Below are 20396 nucleotides of genomic sequence, written 5' to 3'. Positions count from 1 at the left end.
CTCTGGCTATATCGCCCCACAGCACAAAATGTTGTGCCAGTTATACTAACATATAAAAACAATTTAAGGATCAGGTACATAATATTATATGCAGCTGTAGCGTAGAAAAATATGGGGAAACGGAATAGCCTGCAAGATGCACGCATCTGCAAAATTCCTGCGGTTCCTATGCTTTAGAGCGGCAATCATTCAAAAGGCAAAATAAACTGGTTTTAAATTATTGATATACAACCAGTGTGTAGTGTTGTCTTTTTTTGAAAATAAACGAATAAAGATATTGTTAGGCAATGTGCGTACCTAACTTACAAACATAGACGATGATTAACACCTTATATATTTCTGTTAGGTACGCACTTTGCCTAACAATATCTTTATTTGTTTTGTTTTTAAAAAGACAACACTACACATTGGGCCTGATTCTGGTTATCTATCAAATGGACAAAACCATGTGCACTGCAGGGGGTGGGGGGGGGGGGAAGCACATGTAATAGGTGCAGAGAGCGTTAGATTTGGGTGGGTATGTACTTCAAACTGATATCTATATCGCAGCGTTAAAAAAAAGCAGCCAATATTTACCCTGCACAGAAACAAAATAACACCCAAATCTAACTCTCTGCACATGTTACATCTGCCCCACCTGCAGTGCACATGTTTTTTTTCGGTACTTGTGTAGTTTCACAGCGCCCGGTGATATAATCCGATATATCGATGCGATCTGAACAGCGGCATAGCTACATTTTAGGCGTCCCCCCGTCGTTAGGGGGGGCGCCCCCCGCCGCCCATTCAAACCCCCCCAATCCCCCGCAGCCTTACCTTTCACGCTGGTCCCGGCGGCTCCGTTCTTCTGCTGAGGACCACCACAAAATGGCCGCCCCCCTACAGCAGACAGTTTCAGAGAACTGTGTGCTATATGGGGGCGGCCATTTTGTGGTGGTCCTCAGCAGAAGAACGGAGCCGCCGGGACCAGCGAAATAGGTATGCCTGCGGGGGATTGGGGGAGGTGTAACTATAGCACCGCAGCCCCCGGCGCCCCCATATGCACAGCGCCCCCCCGAGGTGGCGGGGGCTGCGGTGCTATAGTTACACCACTGGATCTGAAGCAATTTTTGACCTGTTCATAACCCCACTATCCACTACGCATGGAGTTGATTTTATATAGTGATATTTTGAGGATCTCTCACAGCAACGTTGGCACTCAAATGGTTAAAACATGGCCGGAACTGCTCCTATGTTTGCACCGTGCAGGCTATTTGCTCCTATATAGATTCTTATGATAGAATTGTATTGTGTGTCTCCTCTCTTGGTGAAGATTTGCAATTAAAACGCAAACGACAGCTCTTTCAATAAGCTGTACTTTGTGATGTGAAGACTTATGAGTTTATGATTCGGAATCCTTCTGCTCACTTGCAAGCCACAAAGGCTACTGGGAGGGATCTTGCTGATCCCTCCCAAGGAAGTCTGCAGTAAGAATCCCGTAGATGTATTACACCTATTCAAGACACATGGCAGGGGAAGAAGTTTCCCACCGGATATACGGTCGTAGGGTCGACGCACCCAAGGTCAACATGGATTGGGTGGACCACTGAAGGTCAACATGGCTTAGGTTGACAACTCAAATAGGTCAACATGCCTTGGGTAGACATGGATGGAAGGTCGACACAAGCATTAGGTCAACACATCTGTATTTCCCTAATGTCTCGTCGTTAATCACAAAAATAACATGAAATCAAAAAAGTAAATGAAAACAATATTCCCAGCAAAATTGGTGCAGTATAAATCTTTGGACCAAGTGTTTATTGTTATAAATGGCTATTTTAATAATAATTCATGACATTGTGGAGGGTACACATGTAAAAATACATCCTCTCATACCATTTAGAGCAGAGGTGGCCAAACCTGTCTTCAAGATCTACCAACGGTGCATGTTTTCCAGGCCACCTGTGGATCTATAGTAGGAATGAATGCAGCATGTTTGAAAATGTGACAGTTAGTAATGACTACAGCTGTGCACCAGCTAGGTGATTTGGGTCATGTGACAGTTAGTAATGACTACAGCTGTGCACCAGCTAGGTGATTTGGAAAACGTGGACCATTGGTAGATCTCGAGGACCAGTTTAGCCACCCTTGATTTAGAGAGTGCTTGGAAAATAAATGAGAAATAATTAACCGTTTCCTTTTGGTGTCAGAATTTTCCCAAGATACAGTAGGTGGTGTTGTAGCCCAATGCCACACTGTTTAATTTTAAAACCAATTCACAACAGGAACATCTGTGCTCTGAACAAACAATGCCTTATATAACAACGATGTTAATCAGGCTGTTTTTATATACAAAGCCTTCCATACTAGAGTAGCGGTATTAGACAGCAAATGGCTTTCGAGAAAAAATTATATTTTTCTTTCGTCCCTTGTGGATCTGTTTTATTTTTAAAAAAATACACACCTTTAAAATATTGCTGTTAAAGGCATAGTTATCAATGATCGAGTTTTAGACCTGATAATTATAGTTTTGATTGCCATTAGTGGCCAAAAGAAACTATGTAATGACCAAATTTATTAATATACATACTGTACAAGTACAGAGGCTTTGAGGAGAACTGAACCCCTGTGTTGTTTAAGTGAAATGAATGCTATTACCATGCTACCGCCACCTTTTCTAAAATGGGGTGTCTTCATCACACCCATTTCAGGGATAAAAAACACTTTTCCTTAAATCTTTACTCATTGACATGGACCTCCATAAGGGTACTAGTGGGATCATTAAGCATATAAGAGAACCCTTACCATCTCTTATGCTAGCTACAGATGCTACTTTCCTATCACCATCTAAGTTCCTGCTCTGGGCCCATAGCTATCTTCCAGCTGTACACTCTACTTACAGTAAATCTTATTGGACACTCCTAATCACCACACAGGTCCAAACAGACCAACATTTTTTCAGTCAATTAAACTCCATTCTGTTGGTAATATTGCCATAACAGGCCTCAACAATACCACATGCTCACATCTCCAAAGTGTCTAGGATAACGTGTCAGACCACATGCAATTCTGGTCCACAATCCCCCCCAAAAAAGACAAGTATGCCTTGACCACCAGAATAAGGTCCACATTGGTTTGATATTGTTGCCTCCCCATAATATGACCAGCAGAGGAGACACACCAAATTATATCTTGGACTCAAGCCACACTCTCCAGAATCCAGACCACATTATTGTATTTGACCAAGCACGAAGGAACACAGAGATATTCATAGCCAAGACAAAGATGCCCAATATACTGTACATATGAATGAAATACATAGGATCCATCCATGCACCTTTAACACAAACATAGGAGTTAATAAATGTAAACAACCAACTACCACTGATAAAAACTGTGTACATCAATTTGCATGGTGGGAGAAGAGGGCAGCAGCCAGTAACCCTGTGAACATCTACTGTAGTTCAATTATAGGCCCCTTAAATTTGGCAAAGAAGGACATGATCTGTAACACACCAGCATGTGTTCGGCCTAACTTATACAGCTTCCAAATAAAAGGCCAGTATCATGAATGGTAATCCAAAATTCTGTGGTACACACCAATCATTTATCGTTTACTTGACTACTGGTGGATGCTGGGAAAGTTCCTCCCATCCACCATGACTAAGATGGTTTATGGGAGAGGTCCAATCTAGACCTCTATGGTTCTTCTAACCTTTATTCCTGGTCTACAGTACCTATTTCTTGCTGGCTGTCCATTTACGCTTGCTGTCATCATATTGGTTTTCCACAGATAGGAAAAAGCACTCCACTCCTTCATGGTGGTTTGACACAGAACTTCCTGTGGTACACTAAGAAGTGGCCAATTAAAAGATGGCTTGACTTGTCTGAGGGCAAAGAGGAAATGCATTATCAGCATCATGGCCACAGCATCAATAGTAGATGTCACTAAGGTGGTAGACCTTCAGCAGTGGGGACTCCTGGGCAACAGCTTCAGCTACCACACAGCTAATTTGGCTTTGCGCACATTTAAAAAGACAAACCTTGTACTCCACTCATACCAAACTAATTGGATTCAAACACATATCTTAACCCTTACCGTACCCAACCTGTATTCCGTGTTGTCATCGCATGACCTTGCTCTGTCAGGCATTCACAGATTTTTTTTATACAAATAATGGTTACTAGTTCAGAGTAACCTGAATTGGCTTGCTCCACTACTCTTAGGTATTGTGTACTATGCAGAGTAATGATTCAGTATAGGCAGTTTCTGACTCCTTCCACTTCATAGTAGGACGGTATCTTGCTGCCACCACCAGGCTCCTACATTGGCACCTGAAACTCCTCATTCCACACAGACTTCTACCATCATCTCCTGGGTACGGGTGGGCACACTGCTGCAACTCCTACTTGGCAGTATTGACTATTTGCTACTAGTCCTTCAATATGAGTAGCATTGAATATCTGGCAGAGGGTTTCAGCTTGTAGATATTGGGCTCAGTTCAGAAAGGCTTGAGAATGAAATAGCATTTTGCGCTATTGTTGTGGTCACAGGATGCAAGCAAATGCAGGTGCCTTGAATCAAGTTAATGTTTACTAAGTAATATGTCATTGAAAAAACAGTTACTCCATAGAAGAATATGGAAAGTCTTCAGCAGTACAATCCCTTCTTATCATCAGAAGATACATTCTATCAGGACTTGCAGGTCACACTTTTTATGTGATGTGGTGATAATCCCGATGGATGCTGGCAGTCAGAATTGTGATGCGTGCATCCACTCTTACGGCCAGAACAATGGCCCGCGTTCGATGAGAATGGCAAAGCTGGAATCCCAACAGCCAGTATCCTGATCATACAGTAAGTATGGGGTTAGGGTTAGGTTATATTTTGACACTAGGGGGACTTAGGGTTAGGCTGCGGTGGGGGAGATAATTAGTGTTAGGCTGTTGGGAGGCAGGGTTAGGCACTAAGAAGGGGAGGGGGTTAGGGTTAGGCTACAGGGAGGAAGGATTAGGCACTAAGAAGGGGAGGGAGGTTAGGCTACAGGGAGTGAGGGTTAGGCACTTAGAAGGGGAGAGAGGTTAGGCTACAGGGAGGGAGGGTTAGGCACTTAGAAGGGGAGGGAGGTTATGCTACAGGGAGGGAGGGTTAGGCACTTAGAAGGGGAGGGAGGTTAGGCTACAGGGAGGGAGGGTTAGGCACTTAGAAGGGGAGGGAGGTTATGCTACAGGGAGGAGGGTTAGGCACTTAGAAGGGGAGGGAGGTTAGGCTACAGGGAGGGAGGGTTTAGACACTTACAAGGGGAGGAAGGTTAGGGTTAGGCAACAGGAAGGGAGGGTTAGGCACTAAGAAGGGGAGGGAGGTTAGGCTACAGGGAGGGAGGGTTGGGCACTTAGAATGGTAGGGAGGTTAGGCTACAGGGAGGGAGGGTTAGGCACTTAGAAGGGAAGGGAGGTTAGGCTACAGGGAGGGAGAGTTAGGCACTTAGAAGGGGAGGGAGGTTAGGCTACAGGGAGGGAGGGTTAGGCACTAAGAAGGGCAGGGAGGTTAGGCTACAGGGAGGGAGGGTTAGGCCCTAAGAATGGGAGGGAGGTTAGGCTACAGGGAGGGAGAGTTAGGCACTTAGAAGGGGAGGGAGGGATAGGCCCTAAGAATGGGAGGGAGGTTAGGCTACAGGGAGGGAGGGTTAGGCACTTAGAAGGGGAGGGAGGTTAGGCTACAGGGAGGGAGGGTTAGGCACTAAGAAGGGGAGGGAGGTTAGGCTACAGGGAGGGAGGGTTAGGCACTTAGAAGGGGAGGGAGTTTAGGCTACAGGGAGGGAGGGTTAGGCACTTAGAAGGGAAGGGTTATAAGGGTTAGGCTACAGGGAGGGAGGGTTAGGTTAAGGCATACTTTCTGGACCCTGCAGGATTCCCTCCTGGATGCCATCTTTGGTATTTTGTATGTATTCCCTTTTTATCTCCTTCTAAAAAGGAGTTAAGCCTGCCATGACCTCTAATTTGAGTATACATATCAGACAGTTGTCTCCTAAATTCACATTTCACAGGAACTGGCCATTTGATTCCTTCTTTGATACATCTAGCACACAGAATTAAAATATCTATGTGGTTTAACCGGCAATAGAATTAACATATGACTTTCACAAATGTTCAGGAAATTCTTAAAAACAGCAAACTGTTTTTCCCCAATACCTGTACATAGGAGACCCCCAGTGTGAATTCCAGAGAAAAGATTAATAAACAGTCTTTGTTAGTGCCACGATACTTACTATATCCCCTCCTATGTCACAGAAAATGACAATTGAATTCCTTGTAGTCATTAATTACCGAATTAATAAATAAAAGTGCACAGCCCTACATTTAAACCAGCATTTCTGAAAGATGGCCATTATACAACTGAGTGCAGCACAATAATATAGACTGTATTCTGTTGCTCAGAAACAGACCTTAGACACCAAGGGCTTTCCAATTAAATATATTTTTTTAACTTTTAAATAACTCTCAATTCCGGTATACACAGGATCGCTGGGATCAGCCTCACTGCCCGGGGAACTGCAGGTGTGTGCGGGCAGGTGCGTAGGGCAGTACCTGTGCCGAGCACTGCCTGGCACAAGTGCGCTTTGTGATCCTGACGATTTTTGCCCTAAATCCCAGTATCCCGCTGATCCCAATCCTGGGAGTGTCATCAATATTAGCAACAGGAGATTTTTGGCATTCATTTTAAAATATTTGTAAATGTATTTTATTCCCCAAAAACCAACATCATTGTAGATGTTTTGAAATCATTCAAAATCAGTACCATCATCTATATATATATGTCTAGTGTCCGTGAGTCTCTGAAACACTGCCATCTGCTGGCAGAGAGTGAAACTACATCTCTTTCTAACACATGCACAAACACAGAAGGTAGCAGACTAGCTTTCAAAGCTTTTTCATGGAGCGAGCTTACTAGTTATTAATATAATAATTGGGGCAGTACGGATGGTGTAATGGTTAGCATTACTGCCTCACAGCACTGAGGTCATGGGTTCCATTCCCACCATGACCCTATCTATTCTCCCCATACTGGCATGGGTTTCCTCCGGGTACTCTGGTTTCCTCCCACAATCCAAAAATCTACTGGTAGACTAATTGGCTCCCAACAAATTAACCCTAGAGTGTCTGTGTGCATGTACATGTTGTAGGGAATATAGATTGTAAGCTCCACTGGGGCAGGGACTGATGTGAATGTTCAAATATTCTCTGTAAAGCACTGCGGAATATGTGTGCGCTATATAAGAAACTCTGTTCCTCTCTTTCGTTGACACTGTTCTGTCCTCTCCCTCTACAATGAATTGACACTAGAGGATGCAGTACCTGTAAAATGAGTCTCTGACACAGAATACCAGCAGGAAGCAGCCATTGGCCCTTATTCTGATTGACGCGGACTTTACCGCGTACTTACGGATCGCGTCTTTATGGCGTCTGCGCATGCGTGGAGAACGCTACGCGCATGTGCCACGCCTTGACTCGGTACCAGTTCGGCCAAATCCCGTCCAAAACTGTTCACCGCTATCAGTCGGGAAATAGGGGCGTATTATGGGCGTCATGCGGAATGACACATGGGCGTAGTTTCAAAGTGGGCAAAACGGGGCGGAAACATGGGCGGACACGGGGGAGTACACTTATGTTGGGGGGCGTACATTCGGAAACCACTCCGAATGCACGCGATCAAAAAGGGCAGAAATGTGCGGTGTCCACAAGTGTACTATTGCTTTGCGGACACCACTCGTTCATGCGGTAGGCGAACGTACGCCTAATGACTACAACCATTAACACCTGAACCCAATAGAATCGACTCCTTTACTCATTACTCACTAATAGGACGCTTGTCAGTGCTTTAATTGAAACCATTGCTGCTTCAAGGAACCCGTACTAAACACCCACATATGCTGTACTTGTCAGACACTTTCAAACTGCTAACAATGGACATGACAGAATATTAATACTAGCAATACACATGTGTATTTGACATGTTCCAAATAAGCATTTTTTTATGAGGATAGGTAATTGAATAAGTGGGTCATGTGATGTATAGCAGAAGATACTTCATAGTGGGTTGTTTGGCGTAAATACTCCGCTTACGTGCGGTAGCACCGCTTGGCTCCCGTTCGGATGCGGTATTCCCGAGCATACTCTGTAATACTCTGTAATACCGTGCCGAATCGGAGTGTTTCTCCCGCACACGCATGGTTTGTATGTCGTCCGTAAACACGCCCTGTTCTTAAAGAGTGAGTCCGTCCGAATGCGGAGGACCCGTGGGCGTTTCTACGGACGATGGCCGCACGCGGCAAAACACCGTGGCGTGCGGACCGCACCGTAAGAATGCGGGAATATCCGCACCGATCAGAATAAGGGCCATTATGCGGAGGCTGCCAGATACAGAATCTATAGTATAATCAAGTCATTAATAAACTAAGGTGCAGATGTATTTTATAATAGCTCCATTACCGACTCTTACTTGTTAAAACATACGTGCGGCTTGCTCAAACAAAATTTTGGACTGAAGTGTAAAATTAATCGGATTACCGGTGTAATTCTATACAGTGTAGAGAATTCATGGGTGAGACACACTAAAATCCACTCCAACATTTTATGATCTTACATCTTGTCAAGGTCTCTGGAATTACCCTGCATCCATGTAGACAAAGCTGGTTATTCTGCTTCTATGGAAGATTCGAACAAAGCATTTGTGTATTTATTTGCCTCAGAATGATGCACGAAATCACACTTGTGAAAAAGAAATTCCAATAATGGGGCATTGTAGAGCATAATACAGAAGGTTGTGTAAAATGACATATATAAAGCTCGTATAAGAAAGGATCAAGGTTTAATATTCCTGCAGAATAAAATTGCATAAGGAATAATATATTTAACCTCTTCAGTGCTAAGGACAAGCGGTTTCAAACAGCCCGTGTACAATTTACATGAGGTGCAGATAAACAGTTCACATCTCTCACCGGTATTTCCTGTCAGTGAGTGCGGGGAAGAGGTGGCATATAATGAGGTCTTTGTATTAGTGCGCAATGATGTCATTGAGCGCGCCGCTGCTTAGCCACAGGACTAGACAAATATTTAAAGAGCCAGGGGATGTGTGATAATCCGGATATAGCAACCTAAGTTACAGAAATAGAGGGAGTACGACAGGCTTACCTACTTTTAGAGTCTCCTCTCTGGGAGAAGACCAGAGAGGGGACTGTCACCAGCACTTTGGGATCATCAAGCAAATTTGTGCCGTTGTTCGCCGACGCCATATACACCGTAGACACAAGCACAGCCTGAAGATAATTTGATACAATATTTGTTTTATAATTTTGTGCATTGAACAAAGTGATGGGTGACCATCGATAGTTTTACCTATCTATGGTCATCCATTTTCTTTGATTGACTGGCCGTCGGCCAATCAGAAAGTGGAGATGGGGCTTCATTAGTGTTGGGGCGGATCTATGCTCTGTGTTCCGGGACTTTGAAAAAGAAAAAAACACAATCAATGAAGGGAAACCATCTGTTTCTCCCCATCAATGGCAAAAGTCATCGGCGATAAACAATTGATTTTGAATCATCGATGGTCGATGGCCAACCCTAACCAAAATCCCTGTGGTCACAATGCCAAGTGTAAGCATTTTACCACTTATCCACCAACTTTCCACATGAAAGTGCACTGACCCAGGATTTTTGTCAGATGAAATGGTGACCCGGTAAAAATCCTGGGTCTAATGATCTGGAATTTTTCCCCAGGAACCATGGTTTTTAGCAAGTTAAACCCAGGTAATGAGCTGTGGAAACGTCTCTTAACCGTTTTTCACTGCCCACCCATCTGCCGCTGACAGCTTGCCCACTGCCCGCCCCCATCGGTGCCCACCCGCTGCTGACCCTCCCACTGGTGCCCACCTGCCCGTTGCTAACCTCCCTGCCGGTGCCTGTCTGCCGCTGACCGCCTGTCGCTGACCTCCTGCCAGTGCCTCCTCTGCTGCCCTGCTTTCTCAGGATTCCCTTTTCAGTGGATAAGGGATAAACCCGGGAAAAACCCGGGAAAAACGGACAGTAGAATTGGGGACCATGGAAGGAATCCACCAAATTCCCAGGTCAAAATCTCGGGTGTGTGACCTGGGAAATTAGTGAAAAAACAGTATTAATGGTAGTACAGTATTGGGCTGCAGAAGGGGAGGTTAGACTTAGGCATTAGGGGGAGGGTTAGGCTATGGGAGAAAGGGCTAGGCTGTGTGGGAGAACGCTCAGGGTTAGACACTAAGGAGGGGGGTTAGGGCTGCAGGTATACGGGCTGGGTGGGGTATGGTAAGGGGTAGGTTAGTTAACAAAATATGTTGGGATTGTGACCATCAGGATAACGCTGTGGATATAGTGGCTGCCAGCATCCTGACAGTCAGAATCCGTACACAGCCCAGCCGAGAAGGTACCAAATAAGGCTCTTAGAGAAGCTTCTGCCATTAGGGTTAAAACAGGTAAATAATTCTACATTTCAAAGCTTTGTCTTTGTCTTACCATCCTGTGGATATTATATGTAAGAAAATAATGTTGTGTGCAAATCCCATTCACCCACGTCTATGAATATATCAACATACAACTGTAACAACCCCTTTGTGTTTAGCAGGGGACACCGCTACTATTTTTACAATTTGCAGAAACATATACTTTGTTTCTTTTTTCTTTTTTATCCTATAATTCAGGATTTTCCCCCCCTAGCAGACGGAATCTTGATTAATAGTAGGATAGACGTGGATATCATGCACCCTGGTGGTGTTAGATTTTCCCTTTACAATGTTAAAAACAATTTGAATGAGTTCACTTTAATAATGTGCAACGTGTTTCTGTACAGAAATACAACAGCTTCCATTATTACATCCAAACTGTAACATCAGGTCTAGGACTGGGAAGGACAGCAGGACAAAGAAGGCAACTGGCTTCTGACAAAAAATAAATGAACCCCAGTGTGTATACAGTATATGCCCATGGTGTACGGAATATAAACTCTCCTGGGTCAGGGACTTGTGGGAGACTCCCAATTTTTTAGCTAATCTCCCTCACTGATTGTACTGTAGTAATGACATGGAATAATGATGTAGCAGCCCAGAACATCCCTTGAAGTGACGAGCTGCATCTCTTCTTCAGGCTCCTCTAGCAGAGTCGGTAATTGTGCTGTATCTACAGTATCTCATACTTATCTATCTAGTCATTGCGTCACCTCCTGACCAGTGTTCCTTCTAAGCTGTGCGCGCGTGCGCGCGCACACAACTCGACAAGGGTGCGCACAGGCATTACAACAGAGCGCACAAAGCAGCAGTGGTCCCTTTTTGCAGTTGTGGACTCAGTTAATGTGTGTTTCACCCATTAACTACGTTGTGTGCTGTGATTTGAATGTTTAAATGTTTAAAATAATTTTGAAGTAAAGTTAACACAAATACTGAGCGTCATTTTCCAGTTATATATAAGTGACGCACAAAAATTTAAATTTCCTTCCAAAGTTGCACAGCCAAAATCTTTTGCCGCACACAGCCTTCGTAAAATTAGAGGGAACATTGGTCCTGACCCCTTAGTACAGCATCCCATGCATTATTGGTTGTTCTTCCAGTTTATCTATGTAATGGCAGAACAAGGCAAGACTGCCCTGCACGCAAAGTGATATGCTTGCAAAATGTTGCATTGCTGCAAAGCCAGGCACAGGCCAGCCATGTGTTGGGTCGCAGGCGCAGCGGCTGCCTGTGGCGTCGCACAGCCACTGCTGCCCTCCCCCGAAATGGTTGAGACATGCCTGCCCTGTGGCCTCCCTCGCATCGTTGCCATCCCAAGTCACTACCTAAACTGCAGACATGACACAACCGCAGCTAAGGGCGTGGTTTTCAAGAAGGTGCATTGCTTGTTGATCTAGCCCCAGGGAACGATAAAGTGTGCCTAGTGGAGGGAAGGAAGGCTGTACACAAATTTGCGTGTCGACCATAGCAACCAATCAGATTATATCTATTATATTCTAGTAGGTGATAAATAAATATGAAGTAGAATCTGATTGGTTGCTATGGGCAAAATCCCATTTTCAATAAAAACTTTACCTTGTGCATGTAGAGCATTTAGCGTCGATCTATTGACTGTCTACCTAGACAATGTCTACCATTTAGACTGTAACCAAAATAATATACTGTGGTAACTTTTAGCGTCTTTTGCTTTGGATAATTAATAATGATGCGGATTCGCGCGCAGCTCCGAGTATGGCCACAAATAGTGGGCAGTGCGGCTTCCTGAATCAGTATGAAATAACGGGGCCTACACACATAGCGATGTATATAGATGCTAGATCGCTCACAACGCTGATCACTCAGAGCTGCACAGCGATGTGCCAGCGATGTGTGCTGAGTGATCTGTCAGGGCCAGTGTTCTCCAGTGAGCTGGTTATTAATCGCCGTGAGATAGCGACGTGCGGGCCCACACATCGCTGTCGCCCCTACAGCCACAGTGATGTAGGGTCATTTTCTGAGTGTTATACTTAAAATACATAACGTCGCTCAGAAAATGCCCGTTTATCGCTACGTGTGTAGGGCCCATTACACTGCCATGGACACCCGCACTTTACGCCCTCCGGTTTGTGTGTAACTCTCAGAACTAGGCCCATAGTGTACTCTGTGCTTATTAAAGGTTATTCTTAAATAACTATAATACCCATTTATTAGGGGAGATACAGTATTCATGTCCGTAAATCAAATGTCTTCTGTGGTCAGACAGTCCTAGAAACATAGAATTTGGCGGCAGATAAGAACCATACTGCCCATCTAGTCTGACATTTTTTTAACCATATTCTTACTTCAAACCAGGGCCGCCACTAGAACTGTTGGGGCCCGGGACTGACCTACAGTCCGGGCCCCCAGCAGCACTGCGCTACATCCCCCTGCATCCCCCCCCCCACGTGCACCATTCTGAAGGGGATGTCAGCTGCCCTCCCCCGGCACCCATGTCACTGGGTCATTACCATCGGCATGCGCATGGGGGTTGCTGAGGCACCCCCTAATGGCTGGCACACCCCCACCACCACCACTTCCTCCATTCACTACCGCCTCCTTCTCCAGCCGTTGCCTCCTCCAGCCGTTGCTTTCTCTGGGCTTCCCGGCTGCCAGCCCAAGAGACAGACAGCCTTCAAAAAGACAGACACTAAAGGTACTGCCATACCTCTAGTGTCTGTCAAAGGATAACAGCGTGGCCATCGCTACCCAGAAGTGCGGATTCGGGTAGCGCTGGCATGCTGTCTAAAAGGAACCCCCTGTACCTGCCCCCTGGCAAAAAACTTATAACTCCCTTTGGCAACAAGCATGTATCACCCCCCCCCCCCTTTCCCTCAGCAATTACCATGTAGCAATGAATAGAAACGGGCATGTATTTTCCCCTGAACAAGGAGAATGTAACACCCCATGGCATAGAATGAAACCCCTGGCAATAAGCATGTAACCCCTGGCAACGATCATGTATCCCCTGGCATTGAGCAATATACCTCTGACAACGAGCATGTAGGTACTGTAAGTGGCACTTATGTGGTATAATATGTAATTGGCATTATGATGGGTGGTATAATATGTAATGGGCATTACGGCGTGTGGTATAATGTGTAATAGACATAACAGTGTGTGGCATTATGTGTAATGGGCATTATGGTGTGTGGCATTATGTGTAAATTTTAGAAATTCCCAGGTGGGACTGCTTCACCCGGGAATTTCATTTTCTGTGTGAAAGGGGTATAAAAGACTAATGCTGCGTACACACGTTGAGATTCCCTTGCTATTCGACTTAAGATTCGAGTGCTATGCAATCTTTGCTAACTCTGTACTATTTACATACAATTTATGCTATCTACATTCGATTTGCACTATATAGTCACTGCTGCCCTGTCTATTTCACTATTCGATATGTGCTGAACGGGAGCGCACATCGGCATTGCATCGGGATCGAAAGGTTAAAGACCTGTTCGATCACCATGCGATGTATATGCGATCCCGATGCGATTTTGACTATATAGTCAAAATCTAATGTTAAATCTCACCGTGTGTACGCAGCATTATTTATATAAACTCATAAACTTTCAAAGGAAAACTGGAAGTTTAAATTTGTGAACAAAGAAAAAAGGTCTTGTCCTGCAAGCTGCGCAGTAATCACTAGGAAAATACAGCTGATTAAACAGTAAATAAACTTCATCCACTTTTAGAGGACTTTATTTTGTTGTATTTACAGCTGTACAAAAGAAATATACATGTTTAGTTTACCCTTTACTGGACGTCCAAGAAAATCTTCCCATGAGAAATGCCAAGCCGATTTACAGATGTGTCCACACACACCTAGCAAGGGCCGAAACTAGGAACCTCATTCTGGTCCACACGCAACGCTGCGAATTTCACAGTGTTGCGCATGGATTAAACGCCGCCTGCCGCTCGCAACACAGCCGCCCGCCCCCCTCGCCGAATCCCCTGCGCGGCTGCAAATGGATGTTTTGCATAAACATCCATTAGCAACCTTGGGTGCGGGGGCCAAGTCATTTGATGGTCACTAACCATCAAACAATTTGAAGGTATCTGCAACACTAAGACACTCTCTGGGGTCAGCTTTGCATGTTCCCTGTAGGGGAAGAGGGCGGTCAGCTGACATCCGGTGATCAGCCGCGTCACTGCCTAATTTCCATGGAAACGCCCCGCATTTTCATGGGAACACCCATGAAACGCTGGGCGTTCCCATGGGCACGTCCCCTCATCGCTGACCCACGCCCCTCGCCCGCACTCGTAGGTGTGAACGGGACAGTGAAATTGCAGTTTGCCATACCTGTTCGCACCCTGCATATGTGCATTAGTAAAACATCTCTCTCCAGTGCGGACGCGCGGGGGAGCAAGCGGAACAGTAGGAGGCCCTAGGATTTTTGTCACCTCAGGCACTTTGTATGGGGTTATAGTAATGTAAACTAAATATATTGTATATATGGGCCATGTGCTACGCAAGCAGATGAGTCAATGAGACACCAAAATAGGGTTCCTCTTCCCTTCACCAATATTCAAAAACACCAAAAAGAATATGGTATCAACTTCACCCGGACTTTGTCCATGTGATGTAAGCTAAATTCACAGATAAAGCCCTATTTCCCGTAGGGGGTGGAACTGATGGAATACGGTTCCAATGGAGCTTACGAAATAGATGTACCTGGGGAAAACATTGCCTCAAATTCCAATCCCAATGCCCACCCGGTAGTATTGCCTCTCTGGTCCTGCATTCCACGTTATAGAGGGCCAAAGCGTTTCTACCCCTATTACAGGGTCTTTATAGGGATGGCATCCACCATCAATGATTCAAAATCATCAACGGTTTATGGTCATTGTAGAATAGTTTTTGCCTTTGATGGGAAGAACCAGTTGGTGTCCCTTCATCGGTGTCAAGCATAAACAATAGTTTATTTATCTTTTCTCCCCAATGGGCCGGATGTGCAGCATGTCTCCACCCCTGACACATGTGAGCCCCGCCCCAATGTTTTGATTGGCCCACAGGCCAGTCAGGGAGAGAAAATGGATGACCATCAATTAGTAAAAATATTGATGTCATCAATGACATAGTATGCCACTATCAATGGCCAGTTGCACTATTGCTATCGATAGCAACCATCGATGGAAATGGCAACAATAGCCATCCCAAGGTCTTTATCAAAGTCCAAAAGCAAGAATGTCTGGTGTCATGATGTCACAATGCGTCAGTTCCCAGCAGCGTGAGCCCCTGAAGCTGGTACTTTCCAGGCTGTCTGCTTTCAGACGGCTGCTGTCTTCCAACTTCAGCAAGCAGGCACAGTGTGCAGCCCCTCATGTTGAAATTTGGAGTCAGGTGCTCATGCTCCAGTGGAGCCAAACTCCCAAGCACCCCCTCATTCTGACTCACGGGGCACATGACCCCCTGCACCCCCTAGTTGCAACCCTGACCTAGCCCATACTTGCTGAAAGGATGCTCAGGATTTTTGTAAAGTCACCAGCTTAATGCATTGGGGGGGCTGCATTAGGAAGGCAGTGATGAATTGTATCATTTAGCTCCACCCCCTTACAATGGAACTGCAAATCGCGGATGTTTCTCTGTGTAGTAAAGGGGGCCTTATGTGAGCCAGTTTGGCCTCGCTCCCAAAGTGTTCTGAAGTGTCTCCTCTCTGGGCTTCCCCCGGAGAGAATACTAAAGGAATAGGCAAGTATAACAGCCACAATATGCCATGCAGCATGAGTGAGCCACCTGGCTATTATATATGTACAATGTTAGAGTGAAGCACAGCGGAACTTGGTGTGAAAATAGGCCTATGGCTGCCAAATTCCGGCAAACAGATCCATACATGGATGTACTGTACAAGTGTTGCATATGAAATCAATAAGCGCAGTCTCTTTAAATTATTTTGTCATACAGCGATAAAAAGACTTTTGGTACAAGCCAAGATACACAGGACCCGCAATGCCGGGAAGAGCAGTTTGGCACAACCGTGGTGACAGTGTGTGTGTCAGGACACAACTTTATACTTCATATTGCTGTTATTACTATAATTATTGGTATGAGTATTATTGTTATTATTAGGACGAGTTCTGCTTTCTACTAATTTCGTACTTTAACTGAATTTTGCATTGTTGCCATATGTTACTTTATTTATTTATTTATATTGTTTCTTATATCTCACAAAACCCAGATATAGCCAACAGACCCGAATCTGTGGCTATATTCAGTATTAGGCATTACATGCTAGGATTACTCACATGTGCACTCAGATGAACCCCACATCTTTTTTTTTTTTTTTTTAAATCCCCCTCCGCCCATGTGACAGAACTGTGGCGGTTCTATACACAGGCAGAGTACAAAGCCCAGCCAGTGAATGTTCCTACTCAATGACCAACACCCTGGAGAACTTTAATACTGAATTCATAAACTGTCACATTGTGGGGGGGAGGGGGGTGGGAGGAGAAATTAGGTTGGTTCGGGTGTTAATCCTAAACAGAGTATAACTGGAGCTCGTTCTTAGTGTTGCAGAGGTCTATTTATCAAAGAGAAGAGCCCTAAATCCACACAGATAGAGCTTCTCCCAATTGAACAAGCCCTCTTGCAAGGGGTGACTATCGCTAGCTCTCGCTGGTGTCAGCTTATAAAAAGAGGTGATATTGCCCATATAGCAAATGATAGAATCTGATAGGGTAGACCAAGGGTGGAATAACACCTGATTCTGCAGAACCATGAGTTGCTGCAGGCAGCTGTACCCTTTTATATTCCAGTTCCATAGCGGTATTTTTATTTCACAGTTGGAACACCAAGCACCTGCACTCTTCCCTCAGATTGCCTGTGCAAAGAGCAAAGTAGAGAATGGACCAATAGGAGCAATGTGGCAATAATACCGAATTCTCTTTTGAAAAGCCAGAAGACATGATGGCACCCATTTGTGTTGCAATAAACTTACCTACATTTGTTTGCTTTCAGATGTGACCAGCTGAAACCAATCTGGGGCAAGTCTGTTGTACCTGGCAGGAGTTCCCTAAACGACTATTATTCCCTGGCACTATGGAAGAATGCTAATGACAAAGGATGGCGACGAAACAAGGTAAAGTAGCAGTCGAGAATGCATTACAATAATAGCGTTTGACAGTGATTGGCATCATATCCATGGAAGAAACATGAGACAGGAAATCTAAATAGGCACATCTACTCACATCGACAGTAACTGCTACTAATACTTGCCCTATCCATACAATCATATCGTACGACATCGTTGAGGCATGAGGGGCATGGTGCCTCATGCCATCATGTCAGCCGATCCTAGTGATTGGATAGGCTTAAAATGTCTGCCTTTATTCTGAGTCTGTGACGGGTCCACCTTAAGCAAGCTGACAACAGGAAGGCTTTCAAAGGGTTCATTGCCGTCGAAAGTAAAAAAAATCAGGACGAATACATTTATAAACAGACACAAAGAGCGCCTCTCAATGGAAGTTTTATTTTAATAAGCATCCCCCTGATGGGGATTTACTGGTTGCCTGGGCATCTTCACCGTTGGTTGGGTTTATTTAAAGAGCTTGTCACCTTTGAACTGAAATGATTTCTCCAGATGTACAAAAGGGAACAATGTGGACAATCTTGCTGCTTCAGCAGTACAGGATCCAGCTGGAGAAAGGCCCTAGATCCTCAAGTCATTGCTTACAGCTGTGTTTCCATTTATGTGTCAGTTGAAAAAATAAATTAACAGATTAAATAGCCAGAAAGGACTCTTTGTTTAACTGTAGTACAAGCCCTTTAAATGTTTATAATCATTCATATTCATATATTTAATATATATATATTTTGTATGTTCCTTGAGAACCTGGATGCACTGACGGGACCTTCGGTTCCCGAGAGATAATAAAACGTGGGGGATTCCCCTTTTAAGTGCATAGAAACGACAGAGAGCTTGTCCAATTATATCAGGCAAGAGTTACACCGGTAAAATTGTTGCACAGCTGCTGAAGCGGTGCGTGTCGGCCAGAGCCCGATTTTTCAGCCATGCGGAGGAAGAGACCCTCGTTGCTCTTATTGTTGAGAAATCATTAGAATTGGCCGGTCGCCTTGTGGTTCATGTATTTTGTGTACGCATACAGAGGCAACAGTCCATCTCCCCGATAGGTCTCCTCATTGTAGTACATGCACCTCTGAAGACTCCCACGTAGAGGTCTCAGATGGGGACGGCTCATTATTTCAGTCACTGGCGTGTGCTGGCAGGTGCTCTATCTGCTGCTACATCTGTTTCTAATTTGTATGGCCGCTCAACAAAAGTGGCATTGCTCCCAGAGACCCAGGATGTGATTCTTGTCTACATGGTAAAATAGGATGGTAGATTTCTTTGAAGCTTTGTGAAATATATTTAATGATTTTGCTCATGTTGTGCTTTATTCATCCAACTATTTTAATCTACCAAAAAAAAATTGCACGGTCAAGTGGAATCCGGTAGCCTGTTCATATTGTGGATTTTAATAATACCGTTCAACCTGCAAAAGGAAAAAGGTCCAGGGGTAAAAACAATGTGTGGATTATTAATTCATCCAGTCAACAGAACGGATATTCCGACCTAGAGTAACCAACAAGTTCTAGATCCATTGTAACTTATTCTAGAGGCCAGATCCAATTAGCCGTGAAGGTCCAACAGGAACCTTGTATTGCTGCCCAGCTATTATGGTAGGAAAACCCTGTTTTCTTGCTCAAGGTGGATAATCAGTCCCGGATCACAACTGTGGGGATGTCCCGATAGCCGGGACCATGTCCCGTTCTCGGCCTGCTTGATTCAATGTCCCGCCTGCCGAGTGTTGAAAAAGGGGTGTGGCCACGAGAAGAGGCCGTGGATCGCCGAGATACGGCCGTGGGCTCGACAATCTACGGCCGTTCTTGGCAAAAAAAAATGCTTTTAAAGTCGGGCTTGTTTTGCCGAGATGCCTCTGCAATGCTGTCGTGAAAGACAGCATTGAATAGGTGCCCGCCGCTATTTCCCCCATTGGAAATAGCAGCGGGGGATTGAATAACTCCCTTAATATTCTATTAGGGCTACAAACTTGCAGCTACAGTATGTCAATCTGCAGTGGCCTCTTTCAGCAGGATAATGAATGTGCCCAGCCACACTACATAGATTGTTCAGTAATTGTTGAGGAAGATAAAAGAGTTAAAGGTGTTGACTTGTGGCCTCTAAATGCCCCAAATCTGAGTGAGTATCCGTGAGATGTGCTGGATATACAAGTACGAGTCTTGTAAGCACCACGTTACAATTTACAATGCTCCCAGATCTACTGCTAACGTCTTGGTGCCAGGGTCTTCAGAGGTCTTGTGGAGTCCATGCCTAGTCAGTTCAGAGCTGTTTTGGCATCATGAGGGGCATAGGCAAAGACAAGGGCAGGCAGCGGCATGGGGAGTGTTTATGGTTGCCCAGACATCCCCCTCCTCTGGGCAAGTGGCTAAAGATATAACAGATATAGAAATGTTATATATTATGACTACTAGAGCTGCTGCCACATCATGCAGTTCAGGGGACAGAGCGGAGCTGCTGCAGATGGTAGCAGTTTCTTCTATCATGTTTGCTGTGTGTGTGGACCTGAGCCCTCGATCAGTCCACTGGACCAGAGCAGCTATTAGGAAGAAGGGACAGGCAGCTTACCATGAGGTGGGAGAACGTGAACTTAGAAAGTGCAGTTATGCCTCCTACTGGTTCTGTAATGTTTGTGTATTTATTTATTATGGTATGGGTGACCTTTTCCTGACCACTTATTTAGAACTAGTAAGCCCACTCAAAACAAATGCTTTGAAAGCTAAATGTAGTTTCACTTGCTGCCAACAGAAAGCCGTGTTTCGGTGACACACGGACACTAGACATATACAGTCGTCCC

At 44.8% G+C, this 20396-nt stretch overlaps 1 long non-coding RNA gene across 1 annotated transcript in view; it reads left to right on the top strand.

The window, feature by feature from the left end:
* The window catches only part of LOC146059563 (uncharacterized), a 389618-nt gene that overhangs the window by 332250 nt on the left and 36972 nt on the right, over positions 1–20396 (top strand). Inside the window, exon 9 of the long non-coding RNA XR_014470274.1 lies at positions 17479–17599. This is a non-coding gene — a long non-coding RNA (uncharacterized LOC146059563). The remainder of the gene's footprint in view (positions 1–17478; positions 17600–20396) is intronic.

This window comes from Crinia signifera, chromosome 2, assembly GCF_055691185.1.
Source record: "Crinia signifera chromosome 2, ASM5569118v1, whole genome shotgun sequence".
NCBI lineage: Eukaryota > Metazoa > Chordata > Amphibia > Anura > Myobatrachidae > Crinia > Crinia signifera.
The sequence above is the reverse complement of the archived record's forward strand: the minus strand, read 5'-3'. Positions and strand labels throughout refer to the sequence as shown.